The sequence below is a fragment of the Aythya ferina genome (assembly GCF_964211825.1).
Source record: "Aythya ferina genome assembly, chromosome: 6".
NCBI classification, from domain to species: Eukaryota; Metazoa; Chordata; class Aves; order Anseriformes; family Anatidae; genus Aythya; species Aythya ferina.
Genome location: NC_140303.1, coordinates 2,333,505 through 2,349,908, shown reverse-complemented (window position 1 = coordinate 2,349,908; position 16,404 = coordinate 2,333,505). Strand labels below are relative to the sequence as shown.

Genomic DNA, 16,404 nt, shown 5'->3' with positions numbered 1-16,404 from the left:
AAGGCGATGCTCCATGTCTTTAATGAGAAAATCAAAGGCAAATGCAAAAGATGAGAGCTCAAGCAATGTACTTTGGATGTTCAGCAAAGCTCAGAGAATGGCCCTAATGCTCGGAGCAGGCTTTGGGCATGGATGCTCCCCGTGCCCACCTTGTCTGTTGCACCACCTTGTCTGTCCGGGGAGCTCAGCCGGGAGGGATGGCAAGGCAAGTGGACAGTTCACCAACTCTAATCTACAGAGTCCTTTAATGGGAAAAAGGCAAAGAAGAAGACCGTTGAAAGACCAAGAAATGCATTTGCCACGATGTGGAAAGCTCAGAGAAGGGCTCCCATCTGAAGGCACACCCCCACGCCTGGGATGCTTCTTTTTCAATTGCCCTTCAAGGCAAAGGGGAGTAAAGGTGGGAAAGAGGGCAGGCGGATGAGGAGAAGGAGGAGGCTGGCACAGGCACCCGCCTCCAGGCACGGAGGTGGAAGCTTGGCTCCTCTGCAGACCACGGCCGTGCTCTCGGGGCTGGCTCCAGGGCTCCCTTGGAAGCTTGTGGCGCTGGCCCAAAGGCAGGTGATGGACGCGCTTTAGCAGAAGAGATTGCCCCGTCCTAAAGGACTGCAGAGCCCACGGCCCAGCCCTGACCACCCAAAGCCCCCCAGGCCCAGGGAGCCCCCGGCACTGATGGGCACGCTGCCAGCGCTGAGCGAGCTCCCCACGGCAGCCGATGCTGTGGATCCCACGGCTGTGCTCTGAGGGAAGGAGCTGAGGATTGGGCCCGGCAGCGTCACCAGGACTGGCGAGGGCTGAATCGCAACGCTGGAGTCAGCACACCGGAGGACACACGGTTCGTTGCAGCTGTTTGCAAGAGGAGCTGGGCCGCAGGCGGCTGGCAGGCACGGGCTGTAGCACGACATGTCTGGCGGAGGAGGGAGCTGACCCTGCAAGACGGAGGCGGGAGGGAGCAGAAGGCGTGAGCTGTCGCAGCCTTTCAGTGTTCCCCAGCTCCCAGCTGAGCACCTCTCGTGAGCTGGGAGCTCAGCGGAGAGAAGGACCTTGGTGAGGGGCCTCGTTCCGGCAAGCTATGTCCGGCAAGAGGGTCCGCCATGGCGCCACGCTGTGTTTGGGCAGAACAGCACAGTGCAGCACAATGCAGTAGTTGTGCAGCACAAGACACTGTGGTAGCACGACCCAGTTGTTGAAGGCCCTGCCGTGGCACCAGAGGGGGTGTTTGTGGGTATTTGGGTGGGCATGCGGTGTGTAGCTGTTGGTAGTTTACGGGTGATCACGGAGGGGGAGGCTCCCCCTGTGCAACTCAAGCTCCTGTCCAGCCTGTCTCACCTCTCCCCAACGTGCCCAGTGGAGGCCCTCTCCAGCCTCCGCTTGCTCCGTTTCCAAGGGTACATCTCCAGCCTGCAAAGCTGTTTCCTTCGCAACCTACAACAAGGGTTCTGCTCCGCCTTGAAGGCTGCACTGGAAAATTTGCCAGGAAAACGTGAGTCCTCAGTTCACCAGCTCCCGAGGAGGTAGGAGGACCGGGATGCAAATTCTTTCTCATCGGTTGAGTTTAGCCTCGCTGCTAGTGCCTCAGACAGGGCAAGATTTTCTACCGCAGACCAAGAGGCTCCCTCTCGCCACCCCGCTGTGACGGTCTTGCTCATCAGCCACTGTTCCCAGCAGAAGGCAATTTATTCTTCCAGCATCTGGACCTCAGTTTTTTTGCTCTGACAATTAGGTTTCCTCCCCCTCCCAAGCGCCCTGGTCTTGTCAGGTAAACTCCTCTCTCCCACTTCTTTCAGCGGGGGACAGCTCTGAGTAAAAGACAATGGGGCTCCTGAGGACATTAGCCGCCGTACCGCCATACGTCTGGGGTGCCGGTGGGAGGTGGGGGGGTGGGGCAGGGGTTTGGTCTAGGTCTACTTTGGAAACTCCTCATCATGCTAAAAATGAATCAAGGGCACTGCTTCCCCACGGATGGTGGAGGAAGAAGCCCGGTCATTGTTCAGAGAGTGTCGGCAATAGCCCCGGCGCCTTGAAAAGAGCTACGGCTGACAAAGAAGGCCACCCAAGCCCCGTTTCAGGTGAAAGAAGCTACGCCTTCCCACGTTCCCTCCCAGAAGAGAAGTCAGGCGTGGTTGTCAGTTCCGGGCCATTTGTGGAGGACGGGGGAGGAAAAACGAGTGCAGCCCTCTGCACAAAATCCACTCTGAGCAGTGAGGAGACAAGAGGCAAAGGGAACTGAACTGAGACTTACCGATTTCACAGAGGAGAGCAAGGCCCAAGCAGAGGATAGAGCAGCTGGGAGCTGGCACCTTCTTATACTGCAGCCCAGAGCCTCGAGGCAGCTGAAATGGCATGAACGTGAAGCCCAGGCAGAAAGGGTAATTTGGGCTTTCAAAGCTCTGCTGGCAGATGAAAGACATTCCTCCTTCCCCTGAAATGTTTGGCTGTCTTGTTGTGCCACGTAAGGCGGAAGAGAGTTGCTTGACGGCAGATCTGTTTCTGCCTCAGACCAATTCTCCATTTGAGGGCTCATAGCAGGTGCTGGTGAAGACGTGCAGAAGGCTCAGGCCACGAGCAGGGGTTGCGCACATCCTCCCGTTGCTGGGGATCATGGCCACCACTTAGGACTTTTCCCGTGGAGCACTGATGAAGGGACGTCTCGAGCGTTTCCATTTGACAGGCGGAGGCCGAGCCTGAGCAACAGCGGTGGCCGCAGGCTATGGAGGAGCTCAGAGCACAGGCAAGCCTCTTCAGGAGGACTACCCCAGTGCAGGACAGAGCCTGGAGGAGGCTCAGATGCGCTGGGGTGGGCGGAAGGCGGCGGTCAGACAAGGTCCCCTGCAATCTGGATAGAAACCCTTGTGTGTGTGCAGGGCGAGGGACCCTGAGGCCAGTTGCTGCAGTGGGTCAGGTCTCCCCGTGGCAAGTCTCTGCTCCCCTCCAGCCTCAGTGATGCATGCACTTTGGTGCCATGCAAAGGGCAGTTCAGCTGTTGCCTTCAGCCACGGAAGGTCAGAGTGTTTTCTTGGGGAAGTGCGCAGCACACGCCTTACCCGACTAGCCGTACTGATTCCACAGCTGAGGAGAGGCCAGAGCTGCACGGGGCCCTGGAGAGTGATGAAGGAGGCTGCTGAGTCATGCCCAAAAGTGAGCCGTAACCAGGAGAATCTGCTGGCTTCAGCACTGTCTTGCCACGCCACAGTCAAGTAGGCACCGTTCCCTGGTGGGTTGTTTTTCCGGTCACTGACCCAGAGGCTCTGGCTTGTTTTCTCTTGCTAAGGGACAGAGAGGCACATGCAGTGCCCTTTAATTGCAAGGTGGCATCAGCAGACCGCTTTGCGCTTACCTGTGAGTCACCAGGAAGTGCTGAGGCATTGTAAGAAACCTCAGGTGAACCTCGGTGTGAGTCATCCACACACTGGTATCCGGCATACTGGGGACAAGGCTTCCGGTGTGTAAGTGACTCTGGTCACGACCCCACGTCCTTGTACTTGCAGAAACATAGCCTTCCTTGCAGTGTTGTCAAGGCCATCGGCATCTTGCCCGACCACTTGGTGATGCCTTGAAATGCCATCACGCTCCCTGATGAAAGGGCAGACAAAGGAGGACAGCAGAGACATGCCCTGACATTCCTACTCTCGCTCACTGGTAGAGCACAGACCAAGAAGAGGAAGGTTGCTGTCCTAACCTGGCCAGGGGCTGGAAAGGCAACTTTTCTGATGGGCCGGTGTGCCAGAGCAAGGGACCGAGGCAGCAGCCGCTGAGTGGCACCGCGTGGTTCAAGCTGTCACCCGGCAAGATATGGAGGCGACCGTGATTGTTTGGAAAGGTCCGGGGGGCGCTCTAAGGCCCGCTGTGGGTCTCCAGCCCCGAGCGATGGCTAGAAAACTGTCAGGAGATGTCCCGTGCTCCTTGGGAAGACGAGCCACGCTCTTAGTTGGACAGAATAGTATCCGGTTGCAAGAGACCAGGACAGAACCTCCGGTTCTTACGTGGTGCCTTCTTTGTCACCAGGCAGAACCATACCACAGCCCTTTAGAGCTGTGGTAGAGCAGGTAGCAACTGAGGTGGAGTCAGCACACTGGAGGACACACGGCTCGTTGCAGCTGTTTGGAAGTGTAAGGGCAAGTGTAAGGGTAAGGATAAGCATTAGGGTATGTGTTATGGTAATGGTAAGGGTAAGGGTTAAGGTTAGCATAAGTTTAAGGGTAAGGGTACGAGAAAGTGCTAGGGTACAGGTTATGGTAAGGGTAATGGAAAGGGTAAGAGGAAGGGTTAGGGTAAGTGTAAGGGTAAGGGTAAGTGTAAGTGTACGGGTCAGGGTAAGGGTTAGATTAAGGGTTAGGGTTAGGGTTAGGTTAAGGGTAAGTGTTAGGGTAATGGTTAGGGTTAATTTTAGGGTTAGGGCGAGGGAAGCGTAAGGGTAAGTATTAGGTTAAGGTTAAGGGTAAGGTTAAGTTTAAGAGTAAGTGTAAGGTTAGATTTATGGTAAGGGTAAGTGTAGCAGAAAGGGTAAGGGTTAGGGTAAGGGTAAGTGTTAGGATAAGGGTAAGGTTTAGGGTTAGGTTAAGGGTAATGTTTAGGGTAAGGGTAAGGTAAGGGTAAAGGTAAGGGTATGGATAAGGGTAAGGGTAATGTTTAGGGTAAGTGTAAGGGTAAGGGTAATGGTATGGGTAAGGGTAAGGTTAAGGGTTAGGGTTAGGGTAATTGTACGAGTAATTGCTAGGGTAAGTGTAAGCGTAAGTGTACATATAAGTGTTATTGTACGGCTTATGGTAAGGGTAAGTTTAAGGGTAAGGGAAAGTGTTAGGCGATGTGTTAGGGTAACGGGAAGTGTAAGGCTAAGGGTAAGGGTAAGGTTATAGTTAAAGGAAAGAGGAAGGGTAAGGAAAAAGTAAAGGTGAGGATTTGGGTAATGGTAAGGGTGAGAAGGGTTAGGGTAAGGGTTACGGTAAGGGTTAGGTAACGCAGTGTACAACCTGGGACGTCACACGCAGAGCTGCCTCTGGCAAGGTGAGTGAGGAACAGATGTAGCAGTTGTTGTGTTGTAGGTCTCACTGTTACTCTAAGCATCCCCTCTTTGTCTTTTAGAGGTGGTGTAGCTGTTTGAAGAGGGTAGATTGAAGCATCTGCCTCGAGGGCTGGTAAGCGTCAGAGGTCAGGGAGCAGATGAGAGTAACTTACCTAGTTGTGCTGTGTCTTTGGATGCTGCATAGGCCTATGCGTTTCTTTTTCTTTCCCAGGTGTCTCGCACAGGCTCAAAGGAGCAAACTGCACTCTGAAGAGCTGTGTAAGAAGAGGGGCTGGTCATGAGCTGGGTTGGAGCAGAACGACCAAGTAGCACAACGTGACTATGAAAGGTGTCCGTCTTGCTTTGCAGGTGCCGTGGCAGGCTCTCCACAGAAGTGGATAAGGATATGAGATAAGGCCAGAGAGCGACAAGGAGCGGCACGTGCAGGGATGGTTTTGAAGCGCTGCAGTGGCTTACTCTTCTGTTCATCAGGTGCCACAGGCAAGGTGGGTTGTAACATCAGTCGTTATATTTGCATGAAAGCAGTTCACTTGAATGCCACAGTGCATCTGAGTTCTAGCAGAAAAAGCTTGTCTGGCATAGCGGTGCCTGATGGCAGGTGAAGAGGTGCCTGAAGCCCCATCCTATCTAGCCTGCACACAATTATCTGAGAATGAAAGCTGCTTCCCAGTAATTCAGAAAGCCAAGTTATGTCTCAGCCTTGAGCATCTCGGGCTTTTGGGCCTGTCTGTAACATTTGGCACCAGCACTAATACTTTTTTTGGCATATGTTTAGCGTTTGGGGCCTGTGTCTGGGATTTGGGCCCTGTCTCGAACCACTGGGGCTTTGTCCTGGCTTTTGGAGCCTGCCTCTAGAGTTCAGGGCCTGTGATTAGGCTTTTGGGATCTGTGTCTGGGGGTTGGGGGGTTGGGGATGGTGTCTGGGGGCAAGGGGGGAGCTGCTTGTAGACCCTTGGGGCCAGCATTGAGGGGGTTGGGAGCTGACTGTACACCTTTGGGGCCTGCTTCTGGTGGGGGGGGAGGGTTGAGACCTGCATCTGGGGGAGGGGTGGGAGCTCTTTGCATTCCTTTGGAGCCTGTGTCAGGGAGGGGAGGGGGGTGGGTGGAAGGGGGAAGGGGAGGGTTGGTTGGGAGCTGCTTGTTCGCTGTTGGAGCCTGGGTTGAGGGAGGAGGTTTGGAGCTGTTTCTACACCTTTGGGGCTGGCATCGGGGGTAGGGGGTTGGGTGCTGGTTGTAGGGGCCTGTTTGGGCGGAGGGGCTTGGGGCCTGCGTCTGGGGGAGGGGTGGGAGCTGCTTGTACACCTTTGGGGCCTGCATCTGTGGGGGGTCAGAGCCTGTGTCTAGGGGGCTGGGAACTGCTTGTACGATGTAGGAATCTGTTTCTGCAGGGTGGCTGGGAGCTGTTTGTACAACATTGGGGCCAGCATCTGGGGGTGTCTGGGAGCTGCCTGTACACTGTAGGGGCCTGTGTTTGGGGGGGCTTGGGGGCCTCCCTCGGGGGGGGGGAGGGTTGGGAGCTGCTTATATAGGGTAGGGGGCCTGCCTTGCAGGGGTTGGGAGCTGCTTGTAGAATTTGGGGCCCTGTGTCTGGGGGGGGGGTTGGGGTCTGTGTCTCAGGGGTGTTGGGAACTGGTTGTACACCTTTGGGTCCTTTCTCTGGGGGGGAGCTACTTGTACACTTTTGGGGTCTGTAGTTGAGGGGGGTTGGGAGCTGCTCATGCATTCTAGGTGCCTCCCTTTTGAGAAGGGTTGGGGCCTGCATCTGTGGGTGGTTGGGAGCTGCTTGTACACTATAGAGGCCATGGTCTTGGAGGGGGGTCTGGGCTGTTTATACACCTTTGTGGCCTGTGTTTGGGGGTGGGGGGGTGCCTGTGCCTGGGGGAGTTGGGAGGTGCTTGTACACTCTAGGAGCCTCCATTTGGGGGTCTTTGGGGCCTCCCTTTGAGGGGGAGGGAGTTGGAGTTGGTTGTACACCTCCGCGTCCCATGTCTGGGGGGGGGCTGGGGGGGGGGGACCGGTCTCTGAAGGGGCGGGTTGTGAGCTGCTTGTACACCTGTGTCGGGGGGAAGGGTGGGGGGGTGAGGGGGGGTGGCGGGGGGCGGGCCCGGGTCTTGGGCCAGTGTCTGGGTGGAGTCCAGTTCTTGGGAGGGGGTGGTGGGGTAGGAGCTGCTTGTGGGCAGTTGGGGTCTGCATCTGGGTGTGGTTGGTGCCTGCTTCTGTTGGCAGTTTGGGGCCTGCTTGTAGACTTGTGCAGCCTGGGTTTGGGGGCTTTTCTGTAACGTTTGGGGCCTGCATTTTTGCTTTGGGATGCATCTTGAGCTTTTGAGGCCTAGCAGTAGCATTTGGGGCCTGCATCTGGGGCTTTTCTGTAGCATTTTGGTTGCGTATTTGTGATTTGGGGCCTGTATCCAGGGTTTTGCCTTTTTTGTAGTTTCCATCTTTGTGTGTGTGTGTTTCGTTGTTGGTTGTCTGGGGTTAGGGGCAGTTTGGGGTTTGGATTAAGGTCAGTGTCATTAGCGTTAGGGGGTTGATAATAAGGGTAATAAGGGTTGATAATAAGGGGGTTGATAATAAGGTTGTGGTTAGAGTTGTTAGGTTTAAGGGGAATAAGGATTTCAGGGTAAGGGGATCAAGGTTGTGGGAATAAAAATGTTGTTTTTGCGCAGTTACATCCTGTAGAGGGAAGGAAGGTGGTATTGAGATATGCTTGGAGTGATAAGACAGCTTAACAGTGTGAAATGAGTTCATCTGATTCGTGTCAATACGGAACAATGCTAGGGCCGCATGATATGATGAAATGTGACCTTCTGTCTTACATACCCTTGTATAACCACAAGTCTGAGAAAACCAGAGTGGTTAATATATATAGTTCTTGTATCTTGCAAAGAAATGGTCCAGCAATTCAGGTCAATAGGGAACAAAGGGGTTTCAGAATAACTGCTAATTATTACAACTGTTGCATGGGACACTATGCAAGTGTGTGACATCCAGCCAAGATGGACAAAGGAGAAGGACAAGAGAAAAGCCTGGGAGGAAGACTACGAGCTTTCAGCATGAGAGACCCCAGAGGGACCACCGGAGACTGATAACGCCTGCACCAGTGGGAGGGTTTGGATTCTGGGAACTAATTAGAATAACCCTGCCTTTTGTAGAAGTAGTAATGAATATGTATTAGCCTAGCAGCATAAAAACCAGCCGCCTGATGTAACTGGTGTGCGTCTTGGTGGAGCAGAGACTCCTGGCGCACCCAGCGCTGCTTGCTTACCTCTATTCATTTAATAAATTGTAAATTTCAATTGCAATCCTATTTGGGACCCAGTCATTTATTACAAGTGGGGGCTCGTCCGGGAGGGCTTTGGTTCCTGATTTCTGGTTTGATCTAGGAGAGGCACCCCCACCATTTGGTGGCTGCTGTTTGAGTCAGGTCGGAACTAATGGCATCTTGAACCTGAATAAAGGTAAGCAAAGTTTCTGATTCTTTTTTTCAGCTCCCTTGCCAGCTGCAGCACTATATTTTGCCCATAATTGTGTGTGTGAAGATCCGAACGAAGATGACGGAGTCGTAAGCATTTAAAGCGTATACTGTTCGGTTGGGTGGGGTTCGATTGCCTGTGTGTGTAAGAGTGTGACTGAGATGGAACTTAGTTCCGAAGCGATTGTGGAGGTCTTCTAACCGCGGTTCCAATCTCCCGCGAGGGACTTGGCCGGTGAAGGACCGAAGGGATTCCTATAGGATTTGTGGGTGTGTGATAGGTCCTCGACCCCCTGCAAGACACTCTTACTAAGGTAACCAAGGGCTGTGGGAATTGCCACAGTAAAATTCCTAGATGGGTCAGACAAAATCGAAGACCAGGGACCAGAAGAAAGGGAGCAAATTACCAGTCATACCACCAGAAAGTCCATTAGGAATAACGATTAGAAATTGGAATGATGGGGACCCCAGAAAAGGAAACAGTAAATAAAAAATGGTCCAGTATTGTGTGACAGAATGGCCAAAGGAGCCTTTAAGACTACATGTCTTTCGTCCTGTTTTTGGATCCTTCGAAGACTGGATTTGCCAGGCCTTAAATATCCATGTTAATTCAAAGGAACCTTTTAGCCAGGAAGAAAGTGATTATGCAGGATTATGGATCAGGAGGACTTCACGTCCTTTTCCAGCCTCAATATTTACACTAAAAGCAGGTAAGAAATTTGAAGAACAAGAAGAACATGAAAAAGAAAAAGAAGATAAACGTGAGCCGTTGGATAAGCTACCACCTCCATATCCTAACAATCCACCCCCGGCGGCTCCCCCTCCGGTGGCTGTGATATCTCCTCCAGTACCACCGTTGCCCCAGCTTCCACCACCAACAGCACCAGAATTAGACCGACCTCCGGCCGCATGCACGAGAAGTAGGACTGCTGTATCTGAGAGAGCTTCTCTATATCCCTTAAGGGAGGTAACTGGTGTATAACTGGTGCGCGTCTTGGTGGAGCAGAGACTCCCAGCGTACCCAGCACTGTTGGCTTACCTCTATTCATTCAGTGAATTGTAAACTTTGATTGTAATCCTATTTGGGAGGTTTATTATTTATAATAACAGACAACCTTGTAAAACACAGACAACCAGAATCCTTACAGCAATTAGGTGGAAATCACGGCGTAAGAAACATTACCACCTCAAAGAGTAAAAACCTCAAAAGAAATGTGACTTGTAACAGGCCAGCAGCTGTGTATTTTCTGTGAAGCACCAGCTAGATTATGAACCTTGAATAGCACAGTTAATGGGGAAACAGGGGAGGGTCCCGGTCCTCGGCAGAAAAAAAAAAGTGTATAAACTGTGTATGGAATTAGTAGGCACCCTCCTGCTTGTGGGACACCCGCCATTGTAATCTCGAATAATAATGCTACTGTACTGAGATCCTCGACTCAGCCTATGCTATTTGCTACAGATTGATTCAGGGTTTTAAGGTTTCAGGGATTGGGCACTAGGGTTGGGTTTCAGGGTAAGGGGTTTCAGGGTTTATGTTTAGGATTTGAAGGTTTTTAGGGTTGGAGTTTTAACGGATTTTAAGGATTTGGGTTTCAGGGTTAGCGTGTTAGGGTATTAGAGTTTTTTGGGTTGTAGTGTTGATATGTTTTTTAGGGTTAGAGTCTTAAGGTTTTATTTTTGGTCAGTTATTTACGGTTAGGGTTTTAAGATCTTTTTTTTTTTTTTTTTTTTTTTTTTTTTTTTTTTTCAGGTTAGGTTCTCCAGGGCCAGGGTTTTGAGTATCTGAGTATCCTAATTTTGGGGGTTTGGATTTTGAGCACCTTAATTTTTGGGGTTAGGCTTTTGTGTGCCCTAATTTTTTGGGATAGGCTTTCAAGCATCCTAAGTAGTTGGGTTAGGGTTTTGAGCATCTTAATGTTTTGGGTTTGGGTATTGAGCATCCTAAGTTTTCGGGAAAGGGTTTTGAGCATCTTAATGTTTCCAGGATAGGGTTTGGAGCGTCCTAATGTTTTTGGGTTAGGGCTTCGAGCGTCCTCATGTTTTTGGGTTAGGGTTTGGAGCGTTCTAATTTTTTGGGATAGGGTTTTGAGCATCTCAGTGTTTCCAGGATAGGGTTTTGAGCGTCCTAAGTTTTTGGGATAGGTCTTTGAGCTTCCTAATGTTTTCCGGATAGGGTTTGGAGCATCTTAATGTTTTGGGTTTGGGTTTTGAGCGTCCGAATGTTTTTGGGTTATGGCTTGAAGCGTCGTAATGTTTTGGGGTTAGGGCTTGGAGCGTCCTAATGTTTTCGGGATAGGGTTTGGAGCATCCTAAGTTTTCCGAATAGGGTTTGGAGAGTCCTAAGTTTTCCGAATAGGGTTTGGAGAGTCCTAAGTTTTCAGGATAGGGTTTGGAGCATCCTAGTGTTTTCGGGATAGGGTTTTGAGCGTCCAAAGATTTTGGGTTTGGGTTTTGAGCGTCCAAAGTGTTATAAGTTGCCCCCTTAATTAATTTTCAGAGAGCATTGTATTAATCATAGAAAGGAATTTATTGAGTAAGCAAACATCAAGCAAAACAGCACTGGGCGGCCGGGGAGTCTCAGCTCCGCCAACGGCATGCACCTCACCCCCGCCAGGGTCCCTTTTTTATATCTTGCTAATTCCGGGATTACGCAGCACATCCTGGTATATTCTGCGACTGCGCACACTGTTGCGCGCAAAAGAATTTTTAAGAATTTAAATCTCTTTAAAAAGAAAGTTAAACAAAAGAATTTTCATAGTGTCTAGGCAAGCATTATGCAGCTCCTTACTTCAGCAAGGAGCTTTCGCAACTCCCGCTCCTCAAACAGAACTCCTTGTTTTTATAATACAAAAGACAATGAACAAACATTTATGGTGTATTACACTAAGTTTTTGGGTAAGGGTTTTTTGCGTCTTAATGTTTTGGGGTTAGGGTTTGGAGTGCCCTAAGTTTTTGGGCTAGGGCTTTGAGCATCCTAACGTTTTGGGTTGGGTTTGGGTTTTGAGCATCCTAAGATTTTGGGTTAGGGGTTTTAGGCATAGGTCTTCAGGGGTTTAGTGTGGTAAATAGTTTGGGTTAGGTCTGTAGGGGTTTCGAGGTTTTTTGGATGTTAGGGCTTGAGGCTTTTTTTGTAAGGGCGGTGAGGGTTCCAGTGAGTGCTGGTAAATGCAGTTCTCGAGCACTCGGCCTGTGATTGGCCATGCCGGCTGTCCGGGGAATGCTGGTAGGTGTAGTTTTCCGGCACTGGGAGGCCATGTTGTGTGCCCAGAGCATGCCGGGAGATGTAGTTCTTGTACTCCGGACTTCCGGGAGGCCATGTTGCGTGCCCAGAGTATGCCGGGAAATGTAGTTGTCGGATTCGGGACTTCCGGGAGGCCATGTTGAATGCCCAGAGCATACCGGGAGATGTAGTTCTCGGGAACTAGGGTTAGGGGCTAGGGCTGGGGCTAGAGTTAGGGTTTCGGGTGAGGGTTGGGGTTGGGGGTTATTGTTAGGGTTAGAGGGTTAGGGTTAGGCTTAGAGGGTTATGGTTAGGGATAGGTTAGGGGTAGGTTTAGAGGGTTAGGGGTTAGGGGTTAGGGGTTAGGGGTTACGGGTTGGGGTTATGGTTAGGGTTAGGGTTCGGGTTAGGGTGAGAGTATTAGGGTTAGGGTTCGGGTTCAGATTAGGGTAAGGGTAAGGGTTAGGGCAAGGGTAAGGGTAAGGGTTAGGGTAAGGCTTAGGGTGAGGATAAGTTTTCGGTTTAGGGAAAGGGTTAGGTTTAGGGTAAGGGTTGGGGTAAGGGTTAGGGTAAGGGTAAGAGTTAGGGTAAAGTATAGAGTAATGGTAAGGAGAAGGGTAGGGTTAGGGTTAGGGTTAGGGTTAGGGTTAGAGGGTTAGGGTTAAGGTTAGAGGGTTAGGGTTAGGGTTAGGGTTAGAGGGTTAGGGTTAGGGTTCGGGTTCGGGTTCGCGTTAGGGTTCGCGTTAGGGTTCGGGATAGGGTTAGTGTAAGGGTTAGGGTTAGGGTTCGGGTTCGGGTTAGGGTTAGGGTTAGGGTTAGGGTCTTAGGGTTAGTGTTAGGGTTAGGGTTAGTTTCTGACTACCGATACTGGAACAACCAATAAAATTCATCCTTATTGGCTTTAGGAGCAAATCAATGGCTTCTATAGCATCAATTAATTTTACATGCCCTTGGAAAAAGCCAAGGCAATACCTCCCTTGCCTTGAGCTGTATCCAAGCACAGTTATGGATACAATCTGTAGCAGCAACTATTATTAGAGAGGGAGAAGGAGGAACTTTGCCCACTGAAATTTGAAAATTGATTTGGGATAATGCTTCAGAATTTGAAAAAGAATTTCAAGCATGGTGGCAATTAGTCAACTTTACCCATTATGCAGAAAATGATCAAATTGTTGCCTTTATACTTACTATAAGTAATGCCACCGTATACAATGTATATCCAATCATTGCATTAGGGCTCAATCATAATGGAACTATACATTATCCTAAAGAGCATAAAGTATGGGCCCATCAAAAGGGAGGAAAGTGGCAAACAATTGATGTAAATGCATGCATTGTGCGTGAACAAAAAGGTTTCATCTGTGAAAGTAACACGCTGGAACCTCAAGACATGTGTCTTGACACTGAGCAAAATATTTGCCACTTTGAGATACATCCTAATGAAACCCTTGAAACTGTACTTGTATATATTGGGAAAGGTTGCATTTGCATGAGAACTCATTGTGATTCTATAGTCATAGATGATACAGTGGTAGATCCCAGTAATCACTCTAATGTTTGTGTTTGCAATTTTACCAAAATTCTAGGATGTGATTTTAAATACTCAGTTCCTGTCAGTTCTTATCAACTTATTGCATCTAATTATATTCTGCTTCATGAACTGCTGCCTACTCCTATTGGAATGAACCTCACCTTGGTGAAGAAATTGCTGGTACATGAGGACCTGAAGCAGCTGATGACACAAGTCCGAGAAAATGGACAAAAGACTCTGATTACTGTCCATCATGATGCACAAGAAATACATCGAGTGATGGAAAGAGTAAAGAAAGATGAGAGACACCGTTGGTGGGACACTTTGTTTGGATGGTCGCCAAGGCAATCTTCAACAAGATGCTTCACCCTGTTATCGTTCTGCTAATACTCACTGTGTTATGTTTCATACTGACAATTAGTTTGTATATTAAACTCTGGTTTATGATGAAACGTTTAGCATCCCTACACAATGTACACACACTCGATAAACCTCATCCCGAGAATGTATGTGAGATCCCCGACATATTCCAACCGTCGTGAAGCTTGAGTGACTATAGTCACGGGGTGGATTATGTGGTGTAAATGCCTGAAGTAACTAGGAAAATAAAACTAGCATTCACATTTTTAAGGAAAAGGTACAGCATTGAAGAGGCTTTCAGGGTAGGGCATAACTGCATTACCTGAGCGTTCCCTAGGCTCCCAACCTTAGATGCTATCGCGCTGGGGAAACTTGGTGTGCTAGCTCTAAGGAACAGCACGGAGCGTAGAGAGGAGTGGAGACACCACGGCTAGGCTCTGTAATCAGGTGGGGCCTCGATTGTTCTTGTGCACAAAGCTGCACTTTTTGCCACCCTGAGCCAAAGACCTGTCATGTTTTGACAAATGCTGTACCCTAGTGTACTTTTTGCTCATTATAATATCATTATAATACCAAAACACACCTCCATCCCAAAAGCTACCCGCCTCCAAGGTGCGACCACCCCTCACTGAGCATGCGCCCTGAATTTCTCAGAGCCTATTACTTTAAACGGAGACGGAAAAACTTTACACCAGTCATAACTAAGATATGCTTGACTAGAGCCACTCAAGCTCCACCTAAAAGATAGAAAATAATATAAATTGGCCCAAGAAAGAGGGGATGTCAGGGAAGATACCACTGTCAGGGGAGATACCATCCTGAGGAAATACAACATCCTTAGGACCTCCTGACTCCTGGGATCAGTCGACGGGCTGAGCCTCTCTTCCCCCCCCATTGGGATGCCTTTGGGTGAGATCTGAATACTTGCTTATAAATCTCTATAGAGTCTTTGATCCTTTTAACGTGTTTATTTCTAGGCTGAGCACCTGTAATACCTGTAACATATATAACACCTGTAACATCTGTAACACCTATAACACCTGTGTATTTCATGCATACTAGCTTGCTTTTGCAGACAGTCCCTATCACCGGCAATCCAAAAGAACCTGATAATCTGTTGCTGTAATAAACCATACTTGATTGCATTGTGATAGCTCTCATTAAGTGCAACTAGGGTGAGGGTGGTTATCCGTGATAGTTCAGTGTTCTGAATCCAACCAGACCCCCAGACTGTTAATGCGTTTTTAGTGAATGTCTGACGGGACCCCAAGACGATTAACGCGTTTTTGGTGAATGTCCAACTGGTTCAGTACTCTGAATCCAACCAGGCCCGTAACGGTTAATCAGCTACACCCCTTAACGCGACACCATGGCAACACTGTAATGTTCCCTATAGCAATGAGGCCTTGTATTGCCTACAGCACCACGGTGTCACCACCCCATGGCAACACCCCATGGTCGCCACGGCAACAGAGCACCATGGTTGCCATGGCAACACAAAAACATGGTTGCCATGCCAATACAACCCCATGGTTGCCATGGCAACACAACCCCATGGTGGCCATGGCAGCAACCTTGCACTTCCTATCGTAACATGGCCTTCTGTTGCCTATGGCACTATGGTGTCACCACCCCATGGCAACACCCCATGGTCGCCACGGCAACAGAGCACCATGGTTGCCATGGCAACACAAAAACATGGTTGCCATGCCAATACAACCCCATGGTTGCCATGGCAACACAACCCCATGGTGGCCATGGCAACAATCTTACACTTCCTATAGTAACATGGCCTTGTGTTGCCTATGGCACTACGATGTCACCACCCCATGGCAACACAGCCCCATGGTAGCCATGGCAACACATCCCCATGGTTACCATGGCAACACAATGCCATGGTTGCCATGGCAACAATCCTACACTTCCTATAGTAACATGGCCTTGTGTTCCCTATGGCGCTACGGTGTCACCACCCCATGGCAACACCCTATGTTGCCATGGCAACACAACCCCATGCTTTCCATGGCAACACAAAAACATGGTTACCATGGCAACACAACCCCATGGTTGCCATGGCAACACAACCCCATGGTTACCATGACAACAGAACACCATGGTTGCCATGGCAACACAACCCCATATTTGTGTTGGCAACAGAAAAACATGGTTGCCATGGCAACAGAACCCCATGGTTACCATGGCAACAATCTTACACTTCCTATAGTAACATGGCCTTCTGTTGCCTATGGCACTACGGTGTCACCACCCCATGGCAACACAACACCATGGTTGCCATGGCAACACAACCCCATGGTTAGAATGGCAACACAACCCCATGGTTGCCATGGAAACAATCTTATACTTCCTATAGTGACATGGCCTTGTGTTGCCTATGGCACCATGGTGTCACCACCCCATGGCAACACCCTATGGTTGCCATGGCAACACAACCCCATGGTTACCATGGCAACACAACCCCATGGATGCCATGGCAACAATCTTACACTTCCTATAGTAACATGGTCTTGTGTTGCCTATGGCACTACAATGTCACCACCCCATGGCAACACCCCATGGTTGCCATGGCAACACAACCCCATGGTTGCCATGGGAACAATCCTACACTTCCTACAATAACATGGCCTTGTGTTACCTTTTATAAACTAGACCACACGATTTACTGGTCTATTGAAAATTATTTTATTAATCAAGTAAGCAGACACAAGCAAAACAGCGCTGGGCGGCTGGGGAGTCTCTGCTCTGCAACAGCACGCAACTTCCCTTTCCAGTGTTGCTGT

At 49.8% G+C, this 16,404-nt stretch overlaps 3 long non-coding RNA genes across 3 annotated transcripts in view; 2 read left to right on the top strand and 1 right to left on the bottom strand.

Moving 5' to 3' along the window:
• The window catches only part of LOC311439247, a 302,979-nt gene that overhangs the window by 65,403 nt on the left and 221,172 nt on the right, over window positions 1-16,404 (bottom strand). The gene's annotated exons all lie outside the window — the stretch shown is intronic.
• The window catches only part of LOC311439248, a 406,908-nt gene continuing 395,752 nt past the window's right edge, over window positions 5,249-16,404 (top strand). Inside the window, exons 1-2 of the long non-coding RNA XR_014694624.1 lie at window positions 5,249-5,281; window positions 5,372-5,508. This is a non-coding gene — a long non-coding RNA (uncharacterized lncRNA). The remainder of the gene's footprint in view (window positions 5,282-5,371; window positions 5,509-16,404) is intronic.
• LOC311439245 lies at window positions 9,016-14,751 on the top strand. The gene is made up of 2 exons (XR_014694621.1): window positions 9,016-9,205; window positions 13,302-14,751. It is a non-coding gene; the product is annotated as an uncharacterized lncRNA (long non-coding RNA).